The sequence below is a fragment of the Myotis lucifugus genome, unplaced genomic scaffold (genome assembly GCF_000147115.1).
Source record: "Myotis lucifugus unplaced genomic scaffold, Myoluc2.0 scaffold_142, whole genome shotgun sequence".
In the NCBI taxonomy this organism is placed as follows: domain Eukaryota; kingdom Metazoa; phylum Chordata; class Mammalia; order Chiroptera; family Vespertilionidae; genus Myotis; species Myotis lucifugus.
Genome location: NW_005871190.1, coordinates 3,076,871 through 3,087,307, shown reverse-complemented (window position 1 = coordinate 3,087,307; position 10,437 = coordinate 3,076,871).

Here is a 10,437-nt window from a genome sequence, read left to right as displayed (position 1 = left end):
AGTTATGCAAAGTCTATTTGCATTTGAAGAGTGTATATATTAAACATATTTATACTTGTCTTTGTTTTACCTTTTTAAAAAGTTTGTGGCATTTTAAATGTCACAGAGAGTATAAAAAAGCATGGAGTAAATTCACGAAAAATTTAACAATACAATTTAACATTCTTTTCTGTGTGACAAAAAATATATATAGCTTACTTGAAAGAAAAAATATGTGGCTTATGAAAAATTAAAATAACAATCATCACATTTTTCCCATAGCTAAAGTATTTTCAGAAAATAAATCTGTAGTAAACATAATATTCTGAAGAAATTTTTACCCTTGTTCTTCTTTTCAGTCCTCCCCAACCAGAAAAAAGGTGCTTTTGAATCTTCTTTCATTGTATTTTTTTTATAATGCCATAGACATTATAAAGTATTTGCATCAACATGGCTGCCAAATCTACATTAATTTTTATTATTACAGAGAATAATATTAAGTTTCTCAACATTATATGAAATATTGGCTCAAAATATAGAATAGTAAAAGCATAATTTGGTGTCAAAGTGATATTAAAATCTGGATTATTCATTATATAGCCATATAAATATAACAACAGCAATTTAAAATTATTGAACAATTGCAATACCTTATGCATTAAACTTAATTCATTTCAAGAATCATGATATTATTACAAAATCCTATGAAATATTTAAGAATAATTCAGTATTACAGTTAGTAACAAAAAATTAATGCTAGGAAAAAATTGCTTTAACTATTTGCACCTCCATTCTTTTTTCATTTTACAATAGGAAATTAAAAATGATAATGTTGATACAGGTCCTGATACATACTAAATAAGTGATGGTAACTTAATTAATTTAAATACTTTTTAACATTTGCTGAGAAATAAGTCATATAAAGAAGTCCTAGGTTAAACATAAAATATTAAAAATACAATTTTCAGAATTATATCAGTAACATTGTTATTAGAAAGCTCCAAGCCCTCATTAACATTAAAAAAAAAACACAAAATATTTTAAAAAGCAAAAACAAATAAAAACTACTAAATTAGAGACTGGCTAAAATAACCTTATAAGAGCTCTGTAAAACAGTGAAAGGTCTAGAGCAGTAAAGAGAACACCCACTCAAGAAAAAGCCACATTCAACAAATAGGAAATGTATGTCATTTTTATTCACCCTCCTCTTCTCAGTACAGTGCAGTTTTGTTCTAGAGGAAACAATAGCTAAGTTCCCAACTCTCTTTTAAATGGAAATGTTAAAAAAAACACCTTATTTATAATATTCCAATCTGTCTGGGGCTGTCTGAAGGATTGATATCTGATTTATCTAACTTGGAGCTCAGGCAAGAGGTTGAGGGCAATTGTATAACTTGAATGTCAGGCAAGGAGAAGCAGCAGTGCTGCATGAGAAAGCTGCAGACTAGGGTAAGTGATTCCAGGTGGAGTTATACAGTAGATGATAAGGCACTGAGGAGAATCTGCGGGAAAGTTAAACATTCAAAAGCAGCTGCGTACCCAGGGAATCAAAAGACACACAAAGGCCTGGACAAGATGCATGATCAGAGAAGAACTGAAATACCTTAAGTCTTTACCTGAGGCTGATCCCCAGGATCAAGGAATACCCAAATAATACCCACACAAAACCAGTCTGCAAAAACAGGGAAAGTTGGCTTTTGTTCAATGCCTATTTTTTTCCTATCTTTTTCAATTATAATTTACATTCGATATTATATTGTATTAGTTTTAGCTGTAGAGCATAGGGGCTAGAAAATCATACACTTACAAAGCATTTGTACTTTTTATTTCTATACCCACCTGGCACACAAGTGCCCAATTATGAAGGCATACAAAATCTCAGGAAAATATGGTACATTCAAAGGACAAAATCAATCTGCAGAATCTGTCCCTGAAGACATATAGACATTGGACTAACCAGACAAAGACTTTAAAACTTCTGTCTTGAATATGTTCAAATAGCTAAAACAAAACAAAACAAAACAAAAATAAACAAACAAAAAAAAACCACAAAGAACTAAAGGAAATCAGGAGAACAGTATATGGCTAAAATGCAAATTTCAGCAAAGAGAGAAAAAAAATTAAAAAGGAGCCAAAGAAAAATTCTGGAGTTGAAAAATATAAAAATTAAACTTTAAAAAGCACTATAGGGCCCTGACTGGTTTGGCTCAGTGGATAGAGCGTCTGACTGCAGACTGAAGGTTCCCAGGTTCGATTCTGGTCAGGGGCATGTACCTTGGATGTGGGCACATCCCCAGTGGGGGGTGTGCAGGAGGCAGCTGATTGATGTTTCTCTCTCATTGATGTTTCTAACTCTCTATCCCTCTCCCTTCCTCTCTGTAAAAAAATCAATAAAATTATTTTTTTAAAAAAGCACTATAGGTATACAGGTATTCAACAACAGATTTAAACATGCAGCAAAAAATAATCAGTGAATTTGAAGACATTTAAAATTATTGAGTTTTTAGAACAGAAATAAAAAAAGATTAAAGAAAAGTGAACAAAACCTAAGGATCTTTTGGGATATCATAAATTGGACTAAATATACACATTATAAGAGTCTTAGAAAGTGAAGAAAGAGAGAAAGAGGTAGATTATTTGAGAAATTAATATATATAATTACTAGAGGCCCGGTGGACGAAATTCGTGCACTGTGGGGTTGTCTCTTAGCCCAGCCTGCACCCTCTCCAATCTAGGATCCCTCTCACAATCTGGGACTGTTGGCTCCTAACCACTCACCTGCCTGCCTGCCTGATTGCCTCTAATTGCCGCCCTCCTACCAGACTGATCACCCCCTAACCACTCCCCTGCTGGCCTGATTGACACCTAACTACTCCCATGCCAGCCCGATTGCCCTCAACTGCCCTCCCCTGCCAGCCCGATCGCTCCCAACTACCCTCCCCTGCCAGCCATCTTGTGACAATGTGGGTGTGGCCATCTTGTGATGACGTGAGGGTGTGAGGGTCAATCTGCATATTACTTCTTTATTATATAGGATATTACATAATTAAGATATCTAATTATAATTAATTAATTAATTAAATTTGAGGATATACATGGATTTTCAATTAAAAGAAGCTCCAGAAATTATAAAAAGAAAAATGTCAGAGAACCACATTGAAATGAATTATAATCAAACTATTGACACACATAGAAAAGAGAGAATTTTGAAAGTAGTAAGAGAAAAGCAACTTATCATGTACAGTGATTCTCATAAGAATATCAGTTGCTATTTTGCAGAAACCTTGGAGGGCAGAAGGCAGTGAGATGATATATTTACAGTGAACCAAAGGATAAAAAAAACAGAATTCTATATCAATTTTTATATACATTATAAAATAAATATGCGGGAAGAAAAAGCCCTTGGGGATTTTTCTTAGAGTTGATTAAATCTGTAGATCAATTTGAGGATAATGATAACAGCAATTATAAATATTTCAATATGTTATTTTCCTTAATTTACTTAGTTATTCTTCAATTTTCTATAGCAATATTTTATAGTTTTCAATGTTATGTTATATCCATTTTATAAAATTATTACTTATTATATTAGTTTCCTAGAACTACTGTAACAAGTTATTATAAATCTGGTATCTTACAGTGAGAAAATTTTCTTTCACATCTCTGAAGGTGGGAAGTCTAAATTAAGCTATCTGCAGGCCTGCACTTTCTCTGGAGACTCTAGGAAAGATTCCATTTCTTGCCTCTTCCAGTTTCTGTTGGCTGTTATCATTCTTTGGCTTGTGGCAACATCTCTCCAGCCTATTCCACTTTCACATTTCCTCTTTGCTTCTCTTCTAAGAACACTTCTGGATTTGGGTAATATCTAGATAATCCAAAATAATCTCCTTGTTTTGAGATCCTTAATTCACTTGCATCTATAAAACCCTTTTTACAAATAAGGTAACATTCATAGTCTCTAAGAATTAGGACATTGGTATATATTTTAGAAGGTCAGTTTAACCCACATTTTTCTTTTTATGGTTTTTAATAATGTGAATATTTTGTGTGTTTTTTTATATCTAATCATTTTACATAGAAATAAAATAAATACAATTGATTTTTGTATGTTGACCTTTTATCATAAGACTGATAAATTTACTAATTAGTTCTGCTATGCATCCTGAGTTTCTTCAGAATAATGTTTGTAAATAGTTAGGTCTCTTGTGAATAAATACAGTTTCATTTCTAGCTTTTGTAACTTTATGATTTTTTTGCCTTATTACACTTGACTACATACTGCAGTAAAATTGTGAATAGAAGTAGTAAAAGTTAACATACATTTTATTTCCAGTTACAATGGAAAAGTTTTCAATATTTTACCAGGTATGTTATTAGTTGTAATTTATTTAAATGCCCTTTATGTTGAGAAATTTCCAATCTGTTATGAGAAAAGTCATGAAAAAAGATACCAAGTAGTAACTCTAAATAATGAAATAATTTTTTAAATGCTGGTGAGCATTTAATTTCCTTGTATGCTTATGGTAAACATGCAAATACATACAGTTTTTGTGTAACACAACTTGACAACAATATTTTATATACTTTTGCACAATAATTTCAATAAAGTAAAAAATGATGCAGAGAATATATTTCTATGGGATAGATAAAAGTCAAATTAAGATATTTTAAGAATAGGTAAGAGATAAGATAATGAAGGGAGCAGAAAATGAACACCCCTTTGAGATTTCTGAAAGAAAGATAACAATGCAGTCTCAGTGTTTCAAACTACTCATAAAGACTTCATGATATTGCCAATGTCTTAAATACTCTCTGCCCCCTCAAATTTTATACCTTTAATTAAAATGTCACCTCCCAAATCTAAATGAATAATTCTCATTTACATGTGGGCTGCAGGCATTTTATTCCACATTGTAGTTTTGTTAACAGCTAGCTCTACCACTGTGGGAGTTTGTAGAATAAAGTGGCGAAGTGTATGCTTTCTGAAGCTTAACTAGCTGAATTCTATTTTATTTTTTCAGAAGCTTAGAATAATATTTCAAAACTTAAACAGGTCAGCTATGTATTTGCTATATGGCACATACCTCCAAATTCAAATAGAACAAGGATGCAAATAATCTTAATATATTCAATATGTTTACATGCTGATAAGTTATGGCCATTGTTAGTGATGGTTTTAGATGTTTCCTTAGAAATCAGTCATTTTCAAATATTAAATGATTTATCTCTGCATAATCAGATAGGTTTAACTCAAATTTAGGAAATAATTTAAAACTATTCAGAATTATTACAAAATAAGCTCTGACTTGACAAACACAATTCCAAAAAAAATTTTAAGTAGAAAACCTTTCAGTTAAATCAAGACTTATATACTCCTTTACAAAATATCAAATAACATCCCTAGTGCTTTATAGGTATTTTAGTGGATCCACTGTCTCACTCAGAAATCTGCTATTTCTATTGCATAAGCCACCTTTGAAAATGATTTAATGCTTCAGCAAGTTTTGAATGTTTTTAAGGGATTTTCCAAATTTGGCAAGACCTACATGTCCATCTGTAGATTGATTCCTATGTGCATATGTACATTGTTCAAATGTGGGCCATAATGTGCACACAAATATTCAACTTAATTAGAACTCTCAGAATCTTTGAAATTAGAAAGAGACACTGGGAAAACATTAATTAGAGTCAACTGAGATTGAGAATATCTGCTGTTAGTTAGCTCAAATTGTTTCTGTTGTTTTTACCACATATATTGTACTAAGTTAATCTGAAACTGCTGAGGCCACCATCAGGTTAAGGTAACTGGGAAGCTTTGTTCTGATCCCTAGTCCCCATTCTCGGGAATTCTAACTGGATTGTTCTGGGGAAGATCCCAAGCCTGAGTAAATGATTGATTCAAATGTGTACTCCAGGTTAAGACTGTTGGTGTAGATGAGCTGCACCAATTTAGCCTTCAAGTCCAATTCCGACTTTCCTCAAAGACCTTATAGTAGGCAGAATTTGTAAACTATGTTCCAAAAATATCACACCCTAAACCCTAGAAACTGAGAATATGGTGAAACATCACGCTGGTAATTTATGTTACTTTAAATTGTGGCACAGTTGGCCTTTAAGAGTATCTGGTAGGCTTCATTTGGTCATGTGAGCTCTTAAAAGCAGAGAAGTATCTCTATCTGGTGGCAAAAGGACAAGTCAAACAGATTCTAAGCATGGGGATGCTCTAATGTATTTTTCTTGTTTTTTCTGATGGAAGGGGCACCATGAAAAGGACTGAGCCATGGCCTTTAGAAGAGGAGAGCACCCCCTGACTGAGAGCCAGTAGTGAAAGGGGGCGCTCAGTAGTAAAACCCCAGGAACTGGATTCTACCAACAACTTGAATGAGCTTGGAAGCAAATTTCCCCCAGATACTCCAGATAAGATTTCAGCCTGGTTGAAATTCTGAATCCGGTATTATGAGATCTTCAGCAGAGAACAATCAAGCCCACCAGGACTTCTGACCTACAGAAATGTGAGCTAATTAATAGGTGCCGTTTTAAGACACTACGTTAGCTGTGATTTGTTACTCAGAAATATAAAACTCAGATGATCTCAACAAAACTCTTTAAACCAGATATCCAGGCCTCTTATTCATGTTTTAATAAAGCAGTGCTCAAAACTTAATTCCTAGGCCAAATATTTCCAACTATCCTGTATCTCAATCATGACCTTTGTTCATCCACTACCTCCCAATATTCTCTGCTTACAATAATTTATACTACACTTTCAGTGAGTTAATCACCCACTAATAAAAAACAAATTCCTATTCCTTCTCTCATGACTAAAAACTATTTCTTCCCTAAAACATCTTTTCCTTGTCAAACCCCCACCCTGCCTCAAACGATGCTCCCCATTATTGCTTCTAACCTAATTGTCTCCACCTTCTAGGAGAATCAATCAATAAAAAACAACACAATAAAATACATACGAGGCTTTGAGGTCTCTGCCATTGTTTAAACTCTCTCCCCCACCACTCCTAATAATTGACATATTTTAAATTCTTAGAAACTATCTCTCAAAAAAGACATTGGTCATTTCTTTGATTGGCTTTATGTACTGTGCATATAACTTTTCTTCTGATGACTTTATCCCAGAGTTTCTTAACCTCCTGAGAAAGTTAACAGATATGTTTTACTTAATGCCTCCTCAGCAACAGGAACTTTTGATTCTGCTGTCATCAAATCTCTAAAATGAACAATTCAAATATGCCTCTTTAGGAAAACCATAGTAACTCCTTAATCACAAATAAAATCATAAATAAAGTTTTCTTCTTATTAGGACACCCAGTTCAAGGGTCCTCCTTCCTTCTGTAAATTCTTTCTTCATTCATTTTCTTTTTTAAAATATATTTTTGTGTTGCTAGTATTGCAAATATCTCCCATTTTCTTTCCCTTTCTCCCCCTCCTACCAGCCCCACCTCCCTCCCCAGGTCTTCACTACCCTATTGCCTGTGTCCATGGGCTATGCATGTAAGTATATCAGTTCTTTGATTTATCTCTTCTCATCCCCCACCCCACATGGAGGTATGTTAGTCTGTTCCATGTATTCCTGCTTTGGGTCTTATTTTGTTGGTTAATTCATTTTGTTCATTAGATTCCACAATAAGTGAGATCATGTGGTATTTGTCTTTCTCAGTTTGGCTTATTTCACTTAACATAATATTTTCCAGGTCCATCTATGCTGTCCCAAGTGGTAAGAGATTTATTTATTTTCTTACCCAGCAAAAAGTTCATAGCACATTCATTTATTAAAAACATAAATTCCTGGCCTTGCATAGCAAAACACTAACCATGGAAGACTCTATAATTTATTTTTGTGCATTGTTAGAGTCATAATAAAGGGCATGTTGCAAACATGATAAAGTAAGGCTCAAGAAGCTTAAATATGGCCCAGCTGGCATGGCTCAGTGGTTGAACATCAACTTATGAACCATGAGGTCATGATTCAATTTCCAGTCAGGGCACATGCCCAGATTGCAGGCTTGACCCCCAGTAGGGGCATGTGGGAGGCAGCCTATCAATGATTCTCTCTCATCATTGATGTTTATATCTCTCTCTCCCTTCCTCTCTGAAATCAATAAAATATATTTTTTTAAAAAGAACTTTAAATATGAATGCTTTGCTGTCTTATATGTATATATTCCCTTTTGGAGGTTAATTCTTGTTCACATAGTCAGTGGCCAATGGTATTGTGAAATTTTTGAATCTTAGGTTACCTTTCTGCACAGATTAGGATTCAAGTTTTAAATTAATAGTCATTAATTAATACAGATCTATAATTTTAGTATGCTTTAATAATTTAAATACAGTTTATAAATAATGTTATTATATTTATAAATCTAATGAAGAAAATCACATTTCTGTTTTATTCATGTTTGCTTACTTCAAGTTAAGTAGATTAAACTTCTTTAAGTAATTTTCAATTTATAACTTATATTTCCTTAAATAGTTTAAACTATATTTCAATTTTAATATATTCAATTTTCTTTGAAACAGTTCCATTTTATGTATGACATAGTAAGAAAACTTTTGTAATGATTAAACATCTCTTAAATCTAATAAAATGAATTAAGCACACGCCCCCCAGCGACCCAAGCTCCCAACCTCTCCTTTTTTTCTTTTTTTTCTTTTTTTTCCAGGGTGGGATGGAAGCAGGCATCTGGTATTTATTTATCTTCTATAATTGAAACTTTGTAGCCTTGAGCGGAGGCCAGGGCAGGCGGGAAGCTTGGCTTCCTCCATCGCCGGGGGCAACCCAAGCCTCCTGTTCGCTCCAGCTCCGTGTCCGCCTCCATCTTAGTTGGGTTAATTTGCATAGTCACTCTGATTGGCTGGTGGGCATGGCTTGTGGGATGGAGTGATGGTTAATTTGCATCTTTCTCTTTTATTAGTGTAGATAGATTTGTCTGCATTGTGGTGTGTAGCAATAGTCCATTACTTTGTAGTTAGGAGTAATGTATTCCATAGATTTATCAAATTTTGTTTATTCATTAACTTGATAAAGGACATTTCAATTTTTTTCCAGAAATTACAAATAAAGCTGTTATAAACATTCACATTCAAGTTTTTGTATGGACATATACCTTCATTTCCTTTGGGTAATACTTAGAAGTGGACTGTCTGGATCACATGTTAGCTAAGTACATAACTTTTTAAGATACTACAAAAAATTTTTCACAGTGGTTGCACTATTTTACTTTTATACTACTGTATACAAGAATTCCAGTTCCTCCATACATGCCTGACGATAGATATATTTAGTCTTACCTTTTAACGATTCTAGTAGTTCTGTAGTAGTATCATATTATGAATTAATTTTGCATTTCCCTAGTGACTAATAATATTGAGCTTTTTCCTACATATGCATTTGCAATCTGTCAATCTTCTGTAATGAAATGACTGGTAAAATCCTTTCACAATATTGTTATTCCATTATTATTATTTGTTATTAAGTTTAGCATTTACTTTATAGATTCAGAATAGAAGTCCTTCAGACATGTGTTTTACAGATATTTCCTCCCAATATGTGGCTTATCTTTTATAGTCTTAACAGTGTCTTTCAGGTAGCAGTTTTTAATTTGGTGAGGTCTAATTGAATAATTTGTTATTTCATGAATAATATTTTTGCTGTTATAACTAAAAAATCTCTGTGTAAACCAGGATCACAAAAATATTCTCTTATGTTTACTTCTAGAAATTGTACAGTTTTAGTTTTATATTTGGGTTCATAATATTTTGAGTTAATTCTTGTATATATTGTGACGTATGAATCCAAGTTTACATTTTTGCATATGGATGTCCAAATGCTCCAGTATAATTTTTCCTCTGCATTGCCTTTGCACCTTCTGCAGAAATCAATTTTTATGTGTGTGGGACTATTTCTGGACATTCAGTTGTTTAATTGTGCTAATTGTTTACCTCTACTCTATTCACTATTATAGCTTTATAATAAAGCTTGAAATCAGGCAGTTAGTACTCCAAATCTGTGTTTGTTTGTTTTTAATTTTAAGGTTGTCTTTTTTGTTTTGTTTTTGTTTTTTGGTGGGTTTTTTGTAGCTAAACTAGGTCATTTGAATTTCTTCATGAATTTTTAGAATAAGTGTATTTTTTAAAGGCAGCTATTAGATTTTAAATAGGATAATTTTGAATCTAATTGTTATTTGGGGGAGATTAAATATTTTAAAATGTTAAGTGTTCTCATCCATAAGCACATCTCTCTCTCTCCATTTATGTAGGTCTTTAATTTCTCTCAACAGTATTTTATAGTTTACAAAGTAGAGATTCTCTTATCTCTTCCAATATTTTTTCTTGTGACTTCTTATTTTTGTTGCTATTATAAATTGTATTTATTTTATTTTTCAATTATCTGTTGCTAATATAAAGAAATACATTTTTTTAATATTGACCTTGTATCCAGCA